This window comes from Schistocerca americana, chromosome 2 (assembly GCF_021461395.2).
Source record: "Schistocerca americana isolate TAMUIC-IGC-003095 chromosome 2, iqSchAmer2.1, whole genome shotgun sequence".
Taxonomy (NCBI): Eukaryota; Metazoa; Arthropoda; class Insecta; order Orthoptera; family Acrididae; genus Schistocerca; species Schistocerca americana.
Window position 1 is genome coordinate 850,374,366 of NC_060120.1, and position 22,227 is coordinate 850,396,592.

A 22,227-nucleotide genomic window follows, 5' to 3' on the forward strand; every position below is an offset into this window, starting at 1 on the left:
ATAGAGCACGTGAAAGTTGGGTAAGCCCATCAAGCTTACGACGAATTCTGAAGGCTAAAAAGTGGTACTTTCCAAGATCGCTGCACGCTATGAACGGGAACGATGTGGATCGAAGGATGGAGTGCTGCCAGTGGTCTGGTGGCATGCTTCACAAGGATGAACGGTTTTCCAAGACGGTTATCTGGCATGACGAGGCGCAATTCAAACTGAACGGTACTGTGAACTGCCACAACTGCGTGTGCTGGGCTCCTGAAAATCCTTACCACACATTAACACCCGGTAGATTAATATGTTTTGTTGCATGTGCGACATCGATCCGGACGACGACTTGTAATATAGAAAACCTGAACCAAAACGGCATCAACCAAATGCAGACATATATTTACCCGGATCACCCACGCAAGTTGACCAATATTGCTTCGACCTCATTAAAATTCATAGTATCGAATTCTGCTCTGAATGTCCCAAAAGATATTCTCTCTTAGCTACATAATAGATAAAAATATCTGTAGAGGGCATAATTTTTGCCATAAGAGTATGTTACATTTTCCTATGACTTTTAATTAATTAATTGCGTATCACATGTTCTGTTAACGTAGCACTGTTTGATATAGCACTACGAGATGATTTTTTAATTGATCAGACATTGTTGTGTCCAAATAACGATTATGACTGGTGTAGTTCCATTTAACATTACTAATTATTTCAAGTCTTCAAGAGCTATTAAATTAATAATTTCGTAGTCTGAATGTTACCTCAACTTTCATGATGGATGTACCTAGCCTGGATCTAGGTGCAGTGACGTGAATTCAGTTGCTGCCAAATCTGAAACTGTGCCAGAAAGTGCGATGGTACTAACTACAGAACAGAAAATGAACAACGTGAGAGCAACACTAGAGTCTATAGTAGGTCCCGTGAATCAGATTGCAACGAAAGTAAATATGTTATATTCCATAATGAAAGAAGTAGACACGATAGATTAAATCGAGGGAAAAGTAAATACGATAGATTCTACTGCAGAAGAACCAACGCGCATTGTAACCAACCAAAATGAGATAGATTCTATGCCGGAAAAAGTGAAAACTATATACACTACTGCAGATTAAGTCAGTATGAGCGAATGTAAAATGGGCAAGCAAAAATTGACGAAGCTGTTTCAGAGTTATCTCACTGAGTAGATGAGATTTCAATTGGAATAGACAAACAGATAGACAAAAAAAGACAAAAAACTAATTGACAACGTTTCTTCGAAGAAGAAAGAAATGTCCAATTGGGTAGCTCGCCAAAGTAAATAAGCTGAGGAAACCACTGAAACAACATTCTCCATAATGGAGCAGATGTATAATGATCACATAGTGCAATGGAGTGAAGATCAAAGGAAACTCATTCACGCTTATGTCGAAACGGCGTGCTATAAACATTTACATGATATGGAAGTGCACGCTTATGAAATCATGGAAAATAAACTATCAAAGCATGATATGGGCCATAGAAATCTCTTGCACCAGTTATGTGAGGAAATGAAAGTCATACACCTTGGAATTACTGACATAAAAATAATGTGAAACTACTAGAAGATGGCACATCTGTCTTTGGTGCAGATGATGCATCTAGCGTAAGCAGCCACGTCATGTGCAATAAGCATAACAATGGGCACACTACTAGTGGACCCCCCACACATCATGTTATGGGAGCAGTGCCATGTGTTTCTGCCTATCTCATGTAAGAAAACATGCACCAGGTAACTCAGTTCGCCACTTTCTCGCTGGACGTTGGGAGACGCATTACATCGTACTGTCATTCAAATATGTCATTCCGAATATCTGGAATGACACACAAAAGATTAAATTAGTGGCATATTTCATGCACGGTTATCCAGTCTTATGGGCTACTGAGGTGTCTGAAAAATATCTAAAGTATTACGATTTCCAAAAAGGGCTTTCTTGAGTAACTATTGTTCCGAAGGCCAACAAGACAGAATAAGAAAACAGGCATTTATCCCTGCCACCTATCAGAATAGGCAAGGTATTTTGTATGCTTGCTTCTAGATATATTCAAATGAGACAAACTATTGGGGCCAGAAACTAGAACCCACAGATGTTCTAAAAATTTTGGAGGGAAAATTTCCCCTTGATTTCGGAGAAATCTTGTGATTGTTCAGGATCACAACGTTGATGAGTTTCTTTCTGCAATCGATGTGCTGATGGAAGATCGGTGCAGTGCCAATAATAATATTGTGATAAAAAATATATATCGCATCAGTGGCCAGCATAACTGGATACGCAGATTATCTGAAAACGTAAGTGTCAGCAGTCTAACCATTGGTGGTTAGAGTGCTGACACCCAAGTTTTCCGATAATCTGCGTATCCAGTTACGCTGGCCACCGATGCAGTATATACAGGGTGGTCCATTGATAGTCACTGGGCCAAATATCTCACGAAATAAGTATCAAACGAAAAAACTACAAAGAACGAAACTCGTCTAGCTTGAAGGGGGAAACCAGATGGCGCTATGGTTGGCCCGCTAGATGGCACTGCCATAGGTCAAACGAATATCAACTGCGTTTTTTAAATAGGAACCCCCATTTTTTATTACATAATCGCGTAGTACGTAAAGACATATGAATGTTTTAGTTGGACCACTTTTTTCGCTTTGTGACAGATGGTGCTGTAATAGTCACAAACGTATAAGTACGTGGTATCACGTAACATTCCGCCAGTGCGGACGGTATTTGCTTCGTGTTAAAATGGACCGTTTACCAATTGCGGAAAAGGTCGATATCGTGTTGATGTATGGCTATTGTGATCAAATGCCCAACGGGCGTGTGCTATGTATGCTGCTCGGTATACTGGACGACATCACCCAAGTGCCGGATAGTTACGTTATTTAAGGAAACAGGAAGTGTTCAGCCACATGTGAAACTCAACCACGACCTGCAACGAATGATGATGCCTAAGTAAGTGTTTTAGCTGCTGTCGCTGCTAATCCGCACATCAGTAGCAGACAAATTGCGCGAGAATCTGGACCCTCAAAAACGTCGGTGTTGAGAACGCTACATCAACATCGACTGCACGCGTACCTTATTTCTATGCACCAGGAATTGCATGGCGACGACATTGAACGTCGTGAGCAGTTCTGCCACTGGGCACAAGAGAAATTACAGGACGATGACAGATTTTTTGCACACGTTCTATTTAGCGACGAAGCGTGATTCACCAACAGCGGTAACGTAAACCGGCATAATATGCACTATTAGGCGACGGAAAATCCACGATGGCTGCGACAAGTGGAACATCAGCGAACTTTGGCGGATTAATGTATGGTGCGGCATTATGGGAGGAAGGATAACTGCCCCCCATTTTATCGATGGTAATCTAAATGGTGCAATGTATGCTGATTTCCTACGTAATGTTCTACCGAAGTTACTACAAGATGTTTCACTGCATGACAGAATGGCGATGTACTCCCAACATGATGGATGTCCGGCACATAGCTCGCGTGCGGTTGAAGCGGTATTGAATAGCATATTTCATGACAGGTGGATTGGTCGTCGAAGCACCATACCATGGCCCGCACGTTCACCGGATCTGACGTCCCCGGACTTCTTTCTGTGGGGAAAGTTGAAGGATATTTGCCATCGTGATACACCGAAAACGCCTGACAACATGCTTCAGCGCATTGTCAATGCATGTGCGAACATTAACGAAGACGAACTACTCGCTGTTGAGAGGAATGTCGTTACACGTATTGCCAAATGCATTGAGGTTGACGGACATCATTTTGAGCATTTATTGCGTTTTTGTGGTATTTACAGGTAATCACGCTGTAACAGCATGCGTTCTCAGAAATGATAAATTCACAAAGGTACATGTATCACATTGGAACAACCTAAATAAAATGTTCAAACGTACCTACGTTCTGTATTTTAATTTAAAAAACCAACCTGTTACCAACTGTGCGTCTAAAATTGTGAGGCATAAGTTTGACTATTACAGCGCCATCTATCACAAAGCGAAAAAAGTGGTCCAACTAAAACATTCATATTTCTTTACGTATTACACGAATATGTAATAAAAAATAGGGGTTCCTATTTAAAAAACGCAGTTGATATCCGTTTGACGTATGGCAGCGCCATCTAGCGGGCCAACCATAGCGCCATCTGGTTTCCCCCCTCAAGCTAGACAAGTTTCGTTCTTTGTAGTTTTTTTGTTTGACGCTTATTTCGTGAGATATTTGGCCTGGTCACGATCAAAGGACCACCCTGTATAGGGATAGTGTCAACTCATTTCGCATCAACTACAGCCTGAACGTGGCACAATGAAGCGCCGAAACTGGTTGCAACAAAATAAACAAACTCATAAGGCCGGCTGCAGGTGTTTTATTTTCTCACAGTAGTAAACGACCCCCCCCCCCCATGAATCATGGACCTTGCCATTGGTGGGGAGGCTTGCGTGCCTCAGCGATACAGATAGCCGCACCGTAGGTACAACCACAACCGAGGGGTATCTGTTGAGAGGCCAGACAAACGTGTGGTTCCTGAAGAGGGGCAGCAGCCTTTTCAGTAGTTGCAAGGGCAACAGTCTGGATGATTGACTGATCTGGCGTTGTAACAATAACCAAAACGGCTTTGCTGTGCTGGTACTGCGAACGGCTGAAAGCAAGGGGAAACTACGGCCGTAATTTTTCCTGAGGGCATGCAGCTTTACTGTATGATTAAATGATGATGGCGTCCTCTTGGGTAAAATATTCTGGAGGTAAAATAGTCCCCCATTCGGATCTCCGGGCGGGGACTACTCAAGAGGATGTCGTTATCAGGAGAAAGAAAACTGGCGTTCTACGGATCGGAGCGTGGAATGTCAGATCCCTTAATCGGGCAGGTAGGGTAGAAAATTTAAAAAGGGAAATGGATAGGTTAAAGTTAGATATAGTGGGAATTAGTGAAGTTCGGTGGCAGGAGGAACAAGACTTCTGGTCAGGTGACTACAGGGTTATAAACACAAAGTCCAATAGGGGTAATGCAGGAGTAGGTTTAATAATGAATAGGAAAATTGGAATGCAGATAAGCTACTACAAACAGCATAGTGAACGCATTATTGTGGCCAAGATAGATACGAAGCCCACACCTACTACAGTAGTACAAGTTTATATGCCAACTGGCTCTGCAGATGGCGAAGAAATTGAAGAAATGTATGATGAAATAAAAGAAATTATTCAGATAGTGAAGGGAGACGAAAATTTAATAGTCATGGGTGACTGGAATTCGAGTGTAGGAAAAGGGAGAGAAGGAAACGTAGTAGGTGAATATGGATTGGGGCTAAGAAATGAAAGAGGAAGCCGCCTGATAGAATTTTGCACAGAGTACAACTTAATCACAGCTAACACTTGGTTTAAGAATCATGATAGAAGGTTATATACATGGAAGAACCCTGGAGATACTAAAAGGTATCAGATAGATTATATAATGGTAAGACAGAGATTTAGGAACCAGGTTTTAAATTGTAAGACGTTTCCAGGGGCAGATGTGGACTCTGACCACAATCTATTGGTTATGACCTGTAGATTAAAACTGAAGAAACTGCAAAAAGGTGGGAATTTAAGGAGTTGGGACCTGGATAAACTGAAAGAACCAGAGGTTGTACAGAGTTTCAGGGAGAGCATAAGGGAACAATTAAGAGGAATGGGGGAAAGAAACACAGTAGAAGAAGAATGGGTAGCTCTGAGGGATGAAGTAGTGAAGGCAGAAGAGGATCAAGTAGGTAAAAAGAAGAGGGTTAGTAGAAATCCTTGGGTAACAGAAGAAATATTGAATTTAATTGATGAAAGGAGAAAATATAAAAATGCAGTAAATGAAGCAGGCAAAAAGGAATACAAACGTCTCAAATATGAGATCGACAGGAAGTGCAAAATGGCCAAGCAGGGATGGCTAGAGGACAAATGTAAGGATGTAGAGGCTTATCTCACTAGGGGTAAGATAGATACTGCCTACAGGAAAATTAAAGACACCTTTGGAGATAAGAGAACGACTTGTATGAATATCAAGAGCTCAGATGGAAACCCAGTTCTAAGCAAAGAAGGGAAAGCAGAAAGGTGGAAGGAGTATATAGAGGGTCTATACAAGGGCGATGCACTTGAGGACAATATTATGGAAATGGAAGAGGATGTAGATGAAGATGAAATGGGAGATACGATACTGCGTGACGAGTTTGACAGAGCACTGAAGGACCTGAGTCGAAACAAGGCCCCTGGGGTAGACAACATTCCATTGGAACTACTGACGGCCTTGGGAGAGCCAGTCCTGACAAAACTCTACCATCTGGTGAGCAAGATGTATGAAACAGGCGAAATACCCTCAGACTTCAAGAAGAATATAATAATTCCAATCCCAAAGAAAGCAGGTGTTGACAGATGCGAAAATTACCGAACAATCAGTTTAATAAGCCACAGCTGCAAAGTACTAACACGAATTCTTTACAGACGAATGGAAAAACTAGTAGAAGCCGACCTCGGGGAAGATCAGTTTGGATTCCGTAGAAATATTGGAACACGTGAGGCAATACTGACCTTACGACTTATCTTAGAAGAAAGATTAAGGAAAGGCAAACCTACGTTTCTAGCATTTGTAGACTTAGAGAAAGCTTTTGACAATGTTGACTGGAATACTCTCTTTCAAATTCTAAAGGTGGCAGGGGTAAAATACAGGGAGCGAAAGGCTATTTACAACTTGTACAGAAACCAGATGGCAGTTATAAGAGTTGAGGGACATGAAAGGGAAGCAGTGGTTGGGAAGGGAGTAAGACAGGGTTGTAGCCTCTCCCCGATGTTATTCAATCTCTATATTGAGCAAGCAGTAAAGGAAACAAAAGAAAAATTTGGAGTAGGTATTAAAATCCATGGAGAAGAAATAAAAACTTTGAGGTTCGCCGATGACATTGTAATTCTGGCAGAGACAGCAAAGGACTTGGAAGAGCAGTTGAACGGAATGGATGGTGTCTTGAAGGGAGGATATAAGATGAACATCAACAAAAGCAAAACGAGGATAATGGAATGTAGTCGAGTTAAGTCGGGTGATGCTGAGGGTATTAGATTAGGAAATGAGACACTTAAAATAGTAAAGGAGTTTTGCTATTTGGGGAGCAAAATAACTGATGATGGACGAAGTAGAGAGGATATAAAATGTAGACTGGCAATGGCAAGGAAAGCGTTTCTCAAGAAGAGAAATTTGTTAACATCGAGTATAGATTTATGTGTCAGGAAGTTATTTCTGAAAGTATTTGTATGGAGTGTAGCCATGTATGGAAGTGAAACATGGACGGTAAATAGTTTGGACAAGAAGAGAATAGAAGCTTTTGAAATGTGGTGCTACAGAAGAATGCTGAAGATTAGATGGGTAGATCACATAACTAATGAGGAAGTATTGAATAGGATTGGGGAGAAGAGAAGTTTGTGGCACAACTTGACCAGAAGAAGGGATCGCTTGGTAGGACATGTTCTGAGGCATCAAGGGATCACCAATTTAGTATTGGAGGGCAGCGTGGAGGGTAAAAATCATAGGGGGAGACCAAGAGATGAATACACTAAGCAGATTCAGAAGGATGTAGGTTGCAGTAGGTACTGGGAGATGAAGAAGGTTGCACAGGATAGAGTTGCATGGAGAGCTGCATCAAACCAGTCTCAGGACTGAAGACCACAACAACAACAACAACAGTAAACGACCGTCGTTCTCCTGTCAAATAGATGGACATATCACAAACAACAGTCGCGCGTCACATGACAGCAGCCGTGGGCACGGAAGCAACCATTATAGTAGACAATCGGGCAGTAACTCGCATCAGCGGCAAGATCCATCATCCCAACAAAACTCGCGAAGTGAGTGGCAAAACACCAATTAAAAGGAAAGGAACAATAAGAGATGAAATAACGAAATAACGGGAGATGGCGTAATGGATGTGTGTGATGTCCTTAGGTTAAGTTACGTTTAAGTACTTCTAAGTCTAGGGGACTGATGACCTCAGCTGTTAAGTCCCATAGTGCTTAGAGCCATTCTCTCTCCTCCTGGCACACGCCGTCGTGTCGAAGAAAAACAAACTGCATGTAGGAGTGGAAATGCATACTTGTGTTGATTCATTGTGCCTTCCTGTATGGCGAGGTCACCCAAGAAATGCCTCGAAAGCATTCCTCAGGCCATAACGATCTATCCTGCAACCTAGACCCTTCCAACGATTGTTGAGGGGTGTTTGCTTTCAGACAATTCGCGCTGTACGCGCCATCTGTCCGATAGAGCATGAAACGTGAGTCATCTAATAAGGCTACCTGTCGCCACTCGGTTATGTCCAGTTGCAGTATTGGCCTGCAATTCCAGTCTTCGTAGCCGACGGACAGAAGTTAGCATGATTGCAAGAACCTGGCGCCAGCTGCGGAGGCCAAAACGCAGCAGTGTGGCTGAACGGTCGCTGAGGAGACACTGTTGGAACCCCTTCGTTCATATGGGCCGTCAGTTCCTGAACAGTAGCACCTCTGTTCGCCCGCAAGCATATCAGCGGCCGTCGTTCAAGCTGTCGTCTTTGCCTCAAGGTGCACCACAGTTCCCTCCAAGCCGGATTTGGATAGCACCCTTTTGTCATGCACAGTATACTTTAACCACGAGGGCAACCGAACAATTTACGAACTTAGCCGTTTCGGGAATGCTTCCACCGGTGGCCCGAAAGCCAATGATCATGCCCTTTTGGACGTTGCTCCGGGACTTAGCCGCTGGACGAGGCTGCCGGCCAAAGATAAGGAAAAGAGATAAGGAAAGGACAGAACACACTTTATTGTCTATAATATATCATACAATCACCGTTGATCTTTATTTTACAATTGCCATTGTCGACTTTCGCCCATAGGAAGAGGTACTCATCAGCATTTAACTTCTTCTTCCTTCTCGTAGTCAAAGCAAATGGCATGCTTGGAACAAGAGTACCATAAGGCTGTTTAGCCAAGAGTCCTGTAGTCTCAGCTATACTCCATGTCTTCCAAGCCAAAATTTTAGCATCTGGAAATGCTTCAACGCCATCATAATCTGCTTGATTGCCCCATACAACAGCAAGTGTCAACCAGGTACTACCTCCAAACACTGCTTGTACATCACAGGTAAAGTTCAGATGGAGTCCACGAAAAGCATTTGGACCTCCAATTAATTGCTGTTTATTAAGCTGCCCAGCCAAGTCAATATCAATCGCCTTCAAATTGCGATACACAGGTACACCGCGCCGCCAGCGACGACGCCATGCACGTCGCAGAGGCATTGCTGTGGCAATTACAACGACTATGTTGTGTTCCGAGTACCCCGGACACGCTTTATTTAATCCCCACTGCTAGTGCTACTACCCCCCATGTGTGAGTGGTTATTGCACTTTGATGTCGAACATCAGGGGTGAATGATAGGGACTGAATGATATTTTGTAAGACTCTGAATGGATACTGGCAAAATTTTAATCGGCATGTGAACTGGCACTGTCAGGAACAAGGCATCTTTTATAGAGAATGCATGAGTTTCGAGCAGGTAATAGTAATAGCATTACAAAATATGATGAAATGAGGAAAGCATTATGCAAACAATACAAAAATGCTTTAAAAATGGTTCAAATTTCTCTAAGCACTACGGAACTTAACATCTGAGGTCACCAGTCCCCTAGACTTAGAACTACTTAAACCTAACTAACCTAAGGTCATCACACAAATCCATGCCCGTGGCAAGGTTCGAACCTGCGACCGTAGCAGCAGCGCGGTTCCAGACTGAACCGCCTAGAACCGCTCGGTCACAGCATTAAGTCTTTGTTTGAGTCATGAAGCTTTTACAGTGCATAGTAAGGGTAACGGTAACAACATACGCATTCAGGGACTGAATTTTTAGCCTTTCGCTTTACTCAGCAAATGGAATAAAGCTACGCGAAGTTACAGGAATAGCTACAGGAAAACAGAAACCAAGAAACGCATGTATAATAGTAACATACGCATTCAGGGACTGAATTTTTAGCCTTTCGCTTTACTCAGCAAATGGAATAAAGCTACGCGAAGTTACAGGAATAGGTACAGGAAAACAGAAACCAAGAAACGCATGTATAATAATAACTCGCTCCGCCGTCTCGTACTACATCGCCCAGCAGGTGGAATCGAACCACTCTGACGTTAATCAGCTACAGGTTTGAAGCCTGCACACCGGACCACCGGAGCTCAGCTGGGCGAGCAGCTTTTCTTTTGCGTGCTATTTAAAGGAAAACTACGTATACAAACATCATACGAGAACTTCTATAAGTTTGGAATTCAGTTTCTAGAGTTTGTGAATAAAGAAGGTAATTTTCCCTCTAGGAACATCCATGGAGCTGTTCGCACGAAATGTGCGTGTAAAAGTAAAGGCTCGTCGATCTCCCCACCACGACCCGTTGCCCACCCCTGCCGCGCAAGCTCCCGAGAGTGTGCAGATGCGCGACTTATCCTGACTGCGACTCTTTTATTAAGTGCAGTAAAGTAACGGGTCAGATGTTCAGCGGCACACGTTCTGTCCTGTTAGAGTTCGTTTGCGAATAACTTCTACATGTTTTCTACGTTTTCAGAAGATGCGTGTATCGTTCTCATAATTGCACCAGAGCTTGAATACACATTTACGTGCAGACTAGTCGATGCCTGTAGAAAATGAAAAACTGTTCTTTTTAGACTATAGTTCACCTAATAACTTACGATATTTTTGAAGTATTCTAGGTGGCAGAAGGTCTGAATCAGAGGCTCAGACGGTTCTGCGATCATGTAGGCTGCAGATTCCTCGACTTGCGCCATAGGGTGGTGGCGTTTCGGGTTCCGCTAAATAGGCCAGTTGTCCACTACACACAGGAGGCGGCTACACGGGAGCAGGGACTGTGTGGCTTTGACTGGGCGGTTTTTTTAGGTTAGACAGTCTCGGGAAAAATCAAAAAGGGCTCTAGTCTCAAAGGGTACAGGGCAAAGAAACGACGAGAATCGACCAAGCAACAGTCGGTAGTGTAGTTGTAAATTGTCGTACCTGTGTTGGAAACGTACTAGAGCTTCAAGGGCTGACAGAAAGCACTGAAGCTGAAATCGTTATAGGAACAGAAAGCTGGCTAAAGCCCAATTTTTACAGAGGCGCAAACCGTGTTCAGAAATGATAGGTTAAATAAAGTAGGTGGTGGTATGTTTGTGTCTGTTAGTAGTAGTTTATCTTGTAGTGAAGTTGAAATAGGTAGTTCCTGTGAATTACTATGGGTAGAGGTTGTACTCAACAGCCGTACCAAAATAATAACTGGCTCCTTCTACCGACCCCCTGACTCAGATGATATATTAGCTGAATGGTTCAAAGAAAACTTGAATCTCATTACAAATAAGTAGCCCACTCATACAGTTATAATGGTGGAGTCTTCAATCTACCCTCGATATGTTGGCAAAAATACATGTTCAAAGCCGGTGGTAGACAGAAAAGATCTTCCGAAATAGTACTAAATGCTTTCTATGAGAATTACTTTGAACAATTAGTTCATGAGCCCACACGAATTGCAAATGGTTGCGAAAACACATTTGACCTCTTAGCCACAAATAATCTTGATCTAATAGAGAGCGTCATGACAGATACAGGGATTAGTGAAGAGACGGGACTGATCCACCATGGTACCCAAAACACTGTTGCAGGAGCAACGAAAACAGCATGCCAAATTCAGAAGAACGCAAAATCCTCAAGACTGGCTAAGTTTCACGGAAGCTCGAAATTTAGTGCGGACGACAATGCGAGATGCTTTTAATAGTTTCCACAATGAAGCATTGTCTCAAAATATGGTAGAAAAACCAAAGAGATTCTGGTCGTATGTAAAGCACACCAGTGGCAAAAAACAGTCAATACCGTCACTGCGCGATAGCGATGGAAATGTTACCAAATACAGTTTTCCGTAATTCCTTCACGAAAGAAGAAGAAGTAAATATTCCAGAATTCGAAACCAGAACAGCTGTTAACATGAGTGACATAAAAGTAGATATCTTAGGTGTTACGAAACAACTCAGATCACTTAAAGGCAAGTCTTCCGGTCCAGATGGTATACCAATCAGGTTCCTTTTAGAGCATGCAGACACAACAGCGCCTTTCTTAGCAATCATATACAACCGCTCACTTGACGAAAGGTCTGTTCCTAAAGACTGGAAAGTAGCACGGGTCACCCCAATATTCAAGAAAGGAAAGAGGAGTAACCCGTTGAATTACAGACCCATATCACTGACTTCAATTTGCAATAGGATTTTGGAGCATATACTGTACTCGAACATTATGAATCACCTCGAAGAAAATGACTTATTGATACATAATCAATACGGATTCAGAAAATATCATTCTTGTGCAACACAGCTAGCACTTTATTCCCATGAAGTAATGAGTGCTGTCGACAAGGGATCTCAGATTGATTCCATATTTCTATATTTCCAGAAGGCTTTTGATACCGTTCCTCACAAGCGCCTATTAATCAAATTGCGTTCGTATGGAGTATCGCCTCAGTTGTGTGACTGTATTCATGATTTCCTCTCAGAGAGGTCACGGTTCGTAGTGATAGACGGTAAATCATCGAATAGAACAGAAGTGATACCTGGCGTTCCGCAGGGTAGTGTCATAGGCCTTCTGCTGTTCCTGATTTACATAAATGATCTAGGTGATAATCTGAGCAGCCCCCTTAGATTGTTTGCAGATGGCGCTGTAATTTACTGTCTAGTAAAATCATCAGATGACCAATTCCAATTACAAAATGATCTACAGAAAATTACTGTATGGTGCGAAAAGTTTCAATTGGCACTAAACAAAGAAAAGTGCGAGGTCATCCACATAGGTACTGAAAGAAACCCGATAAATTTTGGGTATACGATAAATTGCACAAATCTAAGGGCTGTCAATTCGAATAAATACCTAGGAATTATAATTACGAGCAACTTGAACTGGAAAGACCACATAGATGATATTGTGGGGTAAGCGAAACAAAGACTGCGCTTTGTTGGCAGAACACTTAGAAGAAAGAGACAGCCTACATTACACTTATCCGTCCTCTGCTGGAATACTGCTCCACGGTGTGGGATCCTTACCAGGTGAGGTTGACGGAGGACATCGAAAAAGTACAAAGAAGGACAGCTCGTTTCGCTTTATCGCGCAATAGTGGTGGGAGTGTCATTGATATGATACGCGAGTTGGGGTGGCAGTCACTGAAACAAAGGCGTTTTCTTTGCTGCGAGATCTATTTACGAAATTTCAATCACCAACTTTCTCTTCCAAATGCGAAAATATTTTGTTGACACCCACCTAGGTAGGGAGAAATGATCATCATAATAAAATGAAAGAAATCAGAGCTCGAACGGAAAGATTTAGGTGTTTCTTTTTCCCACGCGCCAATTGACAGTGGAATGGTATGAAAATGGTTCGATGATCCTTCTGCCAGGCACTTAAGTGTGAACTGCAGAGTAACCATGTAGATGTAGATGTAGATGTAGCGATGTGTCAGTGGATCGTACTTCAGACAATGAAAAAGTCCACTATATCCCTGTTTCCTTATTCCTTAGTTTCGGTTTTAGGTCAGATTTGCACTCGTGATCTATACCCACTTCACACGCCGGGCGAGTGGGTCCTGCCTGTTCCCGCCATTATCGTAGCAAAGCGAGAGCTTCCTTGTTTGTCTTCAGTGTCGTTTCAATCGTAGTGTACGTCACATCGTTAATTGTATCTTGGCGTCTCGTGGTTGTGATTCAGTTCTGACGCGGCGTTGTTTTGCGCCGCGTTGTCGTCCAGAGCTGCCAGGAACATTCCAGACACAGGTACCTTCAGTTTTAGTTTTGACAAATCTACACGACATAAGCAAACAAATTCGTTGGAAATATGATTGGCTTGTGGGCACGATCAAAGTCACTTCAGAAAGAGGTCCACACGGCTTATTTCGATTCTGAATTGTAAGTCTTTTATGTTAAGTTTCTAGACCGCTTCAGGTTGACGGTTCCTTTTGCGCCACGGACAAGTCCCTTTCACTCACTGCGATGGCTTTAATAGTACGGATATTCTGGCGAATGCGGGGGTGGAATATATGACTGTTTGGTTTTTAACCTTCCGCCCGAAGTTGATGACAGTTTCCTCAAGACCATCCTGCTTTCTTTTTGGGACATACGGAGTATACGGTGTGAACACTGGTCCGCTCGACATCGTTTACGAGTCTATAGTGGTGTTCGATGCGTGGACATGGTGGGCAAGCAGAATATCCTCTCTAATTTGCAGGTATGTGAATCCCGGTTACATACACTACTGCTATAGACGCGAAATTTAACCCACAGGAAGAAAATGCTGTAGTATGCAAATGATTAACTTTTCAGAGCATTCACGCAAGGTTGGCGCCGGTGGCGACACCTACAACGTGCTGGCATGAGGAAAGTTTCCAACCGATTTCTCATACACAAACAGCAGTTGACTGGAACTCCACTGAAACTGGTGAAACGTTGTTGTGATGCCTCGTGCAAGGAGGAGAAATGCGTACCATCACGTTTCCGACTTTGTTAAAAGTCGGATTGAAGACTATCGCGATTGCGGTTTATCGTATCGCGACATTGCTGCTCGCGTTGGTCGAGATTCAGCGACTGTTAGCAGAATATGGAGTCAGTGGGTTCAAGAGGGTAATACGGAACGCCGTGCTGGACCCCAAGGGCCTCGTATCATTACCAGTCGATATGACAGGCATCTTATCCCCATGGGTGTAACGGATCGTGCAGCCACGTCTCGATCCCTGAGTCAACAGATGGGGACGTTTGCAAGACAACAACCATCTGCACGCACAGTTCGACGACGTTTGCAGCAGCATGGACTACCAGCTCGGAGACCACGGCTGCGGTTACCCTTGACGCTGTATCACAGACAGGAGCGCCTGCGAGGGTGTACTCAACGACGAACCTGGGTGCTCGAATGGCAAAACGTCATTTTTTCCGATGAATCCAGGTTCTGTTTACAGTATCATGATGGTCGCATCCGTGTTTGGCGACATCGCGGTGAACGCACATTGGAAGCGTGTATTCGTCATCGCCATACTGGCGTATCACCCGGCGTGATGGTATGGGGTGCCACTGGTTACACGTCTCTGTCACCTCTTATTCGCATTGACGGCGGATGTGTTACGACCCTTGGCTGTACCCTTCATTCGATCCCTGCCGAAACCCTACATTTCAGCAGGATAATGCACGACCGCATGTTGCAGGTCCTGTACGGGTCTTTCTGGATACAGAAAATGTTCGACTGCTGCCCTGGCCAGCACATTCTCCAGATCTCTCACCAACTGAAAACGAGCAACTGGCTCGTCACAATAAGCCACTCACTACTCTTGATGAACTGTGGTATCGTGTTGAAGCTGCATGGGCAACTGTACCAGTACACGCCATCCAAGCTCTGTTTGACTCAATGCCCAGGTGTATCGAGACCGTTATTACGGCCAGAGGTGGTTGTTCTGGGTACTGATTTCTCAGGATCTATGCACCGAAATTGCGTGGAAATGTAATCACATGTCAGTTCTAGTGTAATATATTCGTCCAATGAATACCCGTTTATCATTTGCATTTCTTCTTGGTGTAGTAACTTTAATGGCCAGTAGTGTTCAATACACAGGGCAAGAAGGGACCTGTTTTATTTGTAGTGAGAGTGGACACCGCCGCACACATTGCCCTCGTCGTGTCACGGTCTTAAAATCCTTTTATGAACAACGTAAAAGGTTAACTTTAGCGGACCTGCTTCCTCAAGTTACAGCCTTAGTATTTAATCAAGTTTTTGAGGGGCAACGCGAGCCATTGCGTAATGGTCCTACAGCATTTTCTCAGTTGACCGCGCGTGGGGGCTTTGCCATGTAGCTTCTGTGCCAACACCACCTTCACTTCAAAACAAGCGTAGACGGACGAAAGGTGGTGAAGAGTCAGACTGTACCTCTTCCATTTTCCGCTCTACTGAACAGATTCCGTCGGAGGAGGCCTCTCCCCTCTCCGAGTTCAGACCGGATGATAATATGACGATTGCTGTTCAAGAGTTTAAAGCATCCAGCACCTCCTCCAATGTGACTCCCGAGATCGAGACCGCCTCTTCGGAATCACATGAGGATAGATCTCTTCCGGAACTCGGTACTATATCGCGGACTTGACAGTCATCTCAGGGCCTGTAACGCCTTCTCAACCTTCTTCAGCGTCCCCGGATGGGGAAATCATGCCACAGACCGCTGCTGATCTGAACCAGATCGACACATGTGAGCCAGTGGAACATGTGGTGACGGTAAAAGAGACGTACCATCAGTTTCCGTTTCCGTTGACTTCCTCGAGTCGTACGGCCCACCTGTGGAAGAGTGAGGTGTATCCTATGCACCTGATACTAAATTTCCGCAGGACATCGAACGTTGCAACTCGCGGCAGTCGCTTTCCCGCACGGCCCTAACATAGAGCGTTTTCAACCTGTTCGTGCGGCGTCGCGAAAAAAGGAGAAACAGAAAGATGGTGGAAGAGAGGGATCCACCTCTTTACATTCGGATTCATCCTTTGAGTCTGCCATGGACTGTGACCCTCTACTTTAAAGGTCACTTGCTCGGAATGGACAGCATAGTTTTGATAGTATATAGGTGCAGGCTGTAACAGGACATCCTCCTCTACCATTACTTCACCTCAACAGTAATTGTCGATACCAGTATTATTTATCGAATTTTGGACTGGTCAGTATTCTCTCAGTTGCTTTTCCCGAAAACTTTCATACTATTTCTACACAGTATGTTATATTTCAGGCTAAAATTTATGAAAATGAATTACTTTCAAATGGCTCTGAGCACTATGGGACTTAATATCTGAGGTCATCAGGCCCCTAGAACTTAGAACTACTTAAACCTAACTAACCTAAGGACATCACACACATCCATACCCGAGGCAGGATTCGAACCTGCGACCGCAGCAGTCTCGCGGTTCCGGACTGAAGCGCCTAGAACCGCTCAGCCACCGCGGCCGGCTCAATTACTTTATAAAATGGTTTTGTCTCGATGCTATAATCGATAAGTAATAGTTCTGAACGTAAAGTGAAAATTATTTTTTAGAAACATTTGAAGTTACGAACTATTGGCACACTTAAAATTTCTATTATTAATTATGCATTACTGTACTGGTTACTATGTTTATTCCTGGATTCGTTTATGAAATAATAACCGAAGGTAGTAATGTAACAAAAACTAGAAAAATTGTGAACCCTTTGGAATATGGTTATTTCCGCAGAGTGTGAAACTTGTAAGCATACCTCTGATGCGATCGGAAGTATTTTTGCATTTTGTGCGAACAATGTAATTTCAGCTATGTTAATGCGAAAAATCATTAGACTGCATGATATACTAAAATGTGAGAAAACAGATTTACGTACAAACAAAAATTCTGCAAGGGCAATCTTCAAATTTATTTATGTCAACCGTGAGGACCTAAAATGTTACATTTTCAGCTTCAAGAATCAGACCCCTAGACAAGAAGAACTGGAGCCAACTCTACATGATGAGCTAGGTAAATCAGAAAGTTTATTGTAACCTTCGCTCCTCTCAAATCTTCATAAAAGGCTAATGTGGACAATAGATGGAATTAGGATGGAGGGGGGAGATTACAAGGCCTATACCTTTCTCACCTTGAACGTAAATAAGATTAGTTCAGAGGTCAGACGTTTTACGATTCAGTGCAGAGGTGACATTTTAGCAAGAATGTTATTTGACCATTTTTCTGTTCCCGGCTTTTCCTCTCCTTTAATATGACTCCCGAACCATCCACGCCAGCCGGTGTGGCCGAGCGGTTCTAGGCGCTTCAGTCTGGAACCGCGCGACGGCTACGGTCGCAGGTTCGAATCCTGCCTCAGGCATGGATGTGTGTGATGTCCTTAGGTTAGTTAGGTTTAAGTAGTTCTAAGTTCTAGGGGACTGATGACCTCCGGTGTTAAGTCCCGTAGTGCTCAGAGCCATTTGAACCATTTGAACCATCCACTGGCACTGCGTTATTTTATAGGGGGAGAATACCACTACTGATTTCGAAGTTCTTGATAACGGCGGAGGAATAGGCTGCATCTTTTGTGACCTTACTTTAATTCTTCTTTATGCCCCTTCAGGATCTGGCATTTCCACTGATCATCCTGATTTTTATAGAGAGAACATAGTTTATTTATTTCGTAAAACTCCTCAGAGATTTTAATTGCGTTTTGTGTCCTGTGGCTCAGACGCCTAACTTCAATTTCAGTAAGGAACTGGCGATTTGGCGCGCTCTTCGCAAATATGTGATGCATGGATATGTCACTGTCCCACTTTCGTGAGCTATACGCTTTGTACAGCTGCTTCCAGCAGCAGACTCGATCGCTTTTACCTTTCTGACTCTTTATGTAGACAGCTGTTAGCGACAGACATGATACGCACTTGTTTCACTGATCACTGTTGTAGCATTTCTCAAGTTAAAAAAAATAAAAAATAAATATATTTTATATTATTATTAGTGTGATATATATGACTTAATTAATTAAAATGGAATGTTAGTAGATTTTATCTCTGCCGGTAAACATGACAGCTCCCCCCGTCGAAGATCGAGTCCTCCCTCGGGTATGGGTTTGTGTGTTGTTCTTAGCATAAGTTAGTTTAAGTTAGATTAAGTAGGGTGTAAGCTTAAGGACCAATGACCTCAGTAGTTTGGTCCCACAGCATCTTACTACAAATTTCTAAATTCCAAAATATGACTTTTAACAAAGCACTGAATTATTGGTAAGTACTGGTTGAGAACACTACATGAATGTTTCTTGCTTTGCTGGAGGCAAAACTATTGAAATGATGATTGAAGTGATGCCACAGAAAAATTTTACTCCCTTTTCTAATAAAGCTGAACTCTGCCTTCCAGCAATGTCATTAAATCTGACCGGCGAGTGCGTTGGTAGGCGGCATTGTTTGAATGCCGATGACCGATCTGAATATTACACGGTTCGCGTAATAACTTTGCCTGCATTTTGAGAGAACGAGATGGGTAAAAATGGTCTCAGGGACGTATGAATTATAATCTGATGGATTAAACTGTAAGTACCACTAACAGTGTTCAGCCATGACCACCAACAATGCGCCAACAACTTCGCTTTGATGCCGCCTGAAACTGGACTAAAAAGTGCGTCCCTTAATCACACCGATGCTCACGCACTGACATCCAAATGTGACATTTCCAGAGGGATCTATAATTGCTTTGCCGACCTTTATAATGTCCCTGCTACTTATACGATTGTTCTCTTTGATAGCGTGACTACTCCCGCATAAATGATGAATTTCTAAGTGATTTTACTTGCTGTGATACATATCGCCTTATTGTTAGTTCACCATCGCAGAAATCACCGGAACTAGACTGTATTCCTAAGGAATTTTATGTATCTTTTTGCCCTCGCTGGTAAATGAGGTGATCCGTGGACTTCCATTCCTGAGGTCTTCAAGGTTGATAAAGTAGTTCTAATTCCGAAGCCGGAAGTCCAGACACTGATTAATTCCGCCGGATCACACTATTTAATTTCGATTACAAAACTGTCACCTGGGCGGTTAATAGCCGTTAATCGATACTGCTGTTCACCAAAGCAGTGCGTCCGGGCGCACTATTCTGACTTCCGTAGTCGAATGCCAGGACGCAGTCTCGGTGCCTCCAGCGACTTCTGTCCCTCGAGCCTTGCTTTTCGTTGATTTTAATAAGGCATTTGACCGGGTCAGTCGCGGTTTCTTGATGCAAGTGCTCAAGGTGGAGGGTCTCAATCATACTGCGAGTCAGGTAACGTCCAGTCTTTTCGCTTTTATTCAAGCATCTGTCGTCGTGAATGGACAACTTACTCCCCAGATCACCGTCCGACGGGACTTAACTCAGGGGATCCCCTTCTCCAAGTCGCTTTATCTCCTGTCCTTAGAACCCTGTAGTGTTATGTGAGCCTCACTGCCCTATTTTTAACTAATTTGTGCCTGATATTATGCTGAGAAACTCAATAATGTATGTAAATACTGTAAATGTGACTCAAAAAGTACTTGAAGTGAAGCGCAACTGGACAGAAAGAAACCCTTTAACGCCCAATCCCCGCAACGATACTAGTTGTGAGTCTTTGAATATGGGCTCTAAAAAAATGACAATTGATTTATTAAAAGAAAAGAGGACTGTTAATCTGTATCTTGTGGAAAGAGGACGTGTTGCTAGGCCGTCGCTCAGAACGTATTGTTACCTTTAATGAAAATTGATATTTTAGTGATAAAACCGAGTAAAGTATGTGTAAGAGTTGCCAAACATTTATGTATACAAATTTTCTGGAAGTGAAGAATAGAAATATCTTGTTTTTGGAAAATAGAGGTGAACTTCATTGTCGCCGCCGTCTATGAATCGACAGAATTGTAAGTGTACAAAGTTCACTAAAATATAGGAAAAGAAATGCATTCTCTGTAGATTTCATTCAATAAGTAAAAACCTCTCATAATTTCTTAATTACATTAATTGGATTATGTTCATGTACAACAGTATGGTGCTGAACTCCACTGACCAATTTTGATGTAGCAGGACGTGTAGTTTCAAGGAAGTTTGTGTGCCAAGCAATCTGCTTTTCTCACGAAAAGCAGTTTGCTGTTTGATCTTATTTACTTACAACAGTGGTCCCTTAGGTATGAAAAGCTACGAAAACTTGGGCTCAAAGCTATCCGCAACTAACTAAAACAGTCGTATTTTAAACCTTAAAGAACAATAACTTCCTCTAAATTATAATACGTCACCAACTGGTGCTGAAGCTGATCATTCAAGGTGGCAGAAACCAAAATTCAGGTTCCAGTTACTACTTAAAGTAAAAATCTCAATCAAAACTCAATCTCTCTCTCTCTCTCTCTCCAAACACGTATATAATTATTCATATTAATAAGATAGAAGTCATTTTCTAACCCCTGCTTCGCCGTATTACTGATCAATTATGTGAGTGGAAGATATTAGGAGAAAATTTCTCGGTACGAGCGTACGACGATGATGAAATGGTATTGCTATGTCATATCGATCACATATCCTTTCTCAAGGACATATTGGATTCCCTTTGTTCTCTCTCTGAGGCCCGCATTAATAAACGGAAATCTGTCCTATTACCATTCCAAGGTTTCCCACACGTTGCCATTCCATGAGCAACAGTAGTTGCCACAAATCGTTGGGGATTGCCGTGGATCGCTGCCGTACGAAAATGGTTGCACTCAGTTGGTAGGAGGTTACGAATCGAATTCAAGGGACAATTCGTAGCCACGAACGCCGCTCCCTTATTCTTCTTCACAGAGTGCGAATTTTAGAGTCCTACAATTTCAGCGAAGTGTACTATGTTGTATAAATATTTCCGCTCCCCTCGATGATGGCGCGCAATATGATGCAATTGTATGGTCGTTTATACGGCGTAACGGCTTATCATGTACTTGAGCTATTCTATTACAGCTCGCTTCGACCGGGCAGTCTGACTCCTCCTGCCGATGTTGGCCGGATCAACCCTAAATTGCGACACGTGCGTGAGTTTCATCTTACAATAGGTTTTCTGGGAGTTGACATTTTAACGACCTTACCAACAGATCTTTGCTTTCTCGATGGGGAATACAGTTATCCCCCTCGCCAGTTGAAATGGCCACGCCTTTGATATCCTGGGAAATAGTGTGGTTTCATGTTAGTATTCCTATCCCCCCTGTGGAAGTCGCCTAATCGTCGTCTAGGGTCAATCACAATCTGATCCCGACCAGCGAACGCATCCATCCAATTGGTGTTAGTCCGACTGGTCTTTCCTATACTTGTCATCAACCTGATACATTACCACGTAGATTTGACTCTCGTTGATTGGAACACTGACACTGGATTCGCCAACAAATAGCTTTCCTTACTCGACCTGCTGAAGCTCCTTTCTCGGTTGAACTTTTGCGTCCGGACTTTTCCGTCTTCCCTCGAACGAAGACTAGTTCGATCGTATCGCTTCTTGGACACTACGTCCACTGTGTACTTGGGCGTGACAACGATCACTCCCTCCGCTTTTATCGCCAATCCATGGCGAACGCTTATTGGAAGTGGCAGAGGTTTCCACTTTATCGTACTTTATTTCCGAATATGTTGCACACTGTCTTCAATCGTCAACGAATAGGACAGCTTTATTTTTTTCCTCGTTTTGGAACATTCTCTCATTGTGTTCTTCCTAGAGA

General features: G+C 43.1%; 1 non-coding gene across 1 annotated transcript; it reads right to left on the reverse strand.

The window, feature by feature from the left end:
- Window positions 1-10,136: 10,136 nt before the first annotated feature.
- On the reverse strand, window positions 10,137-10,223 carry Trnastop-uca. The gene has a single exon. It is a non-coding gene; the product is annotated as a tRNA-Sec (tRNA).
- Between the last annotated feature and the right edge of the window lie 12,004 nt (window positions 10,224-22,227).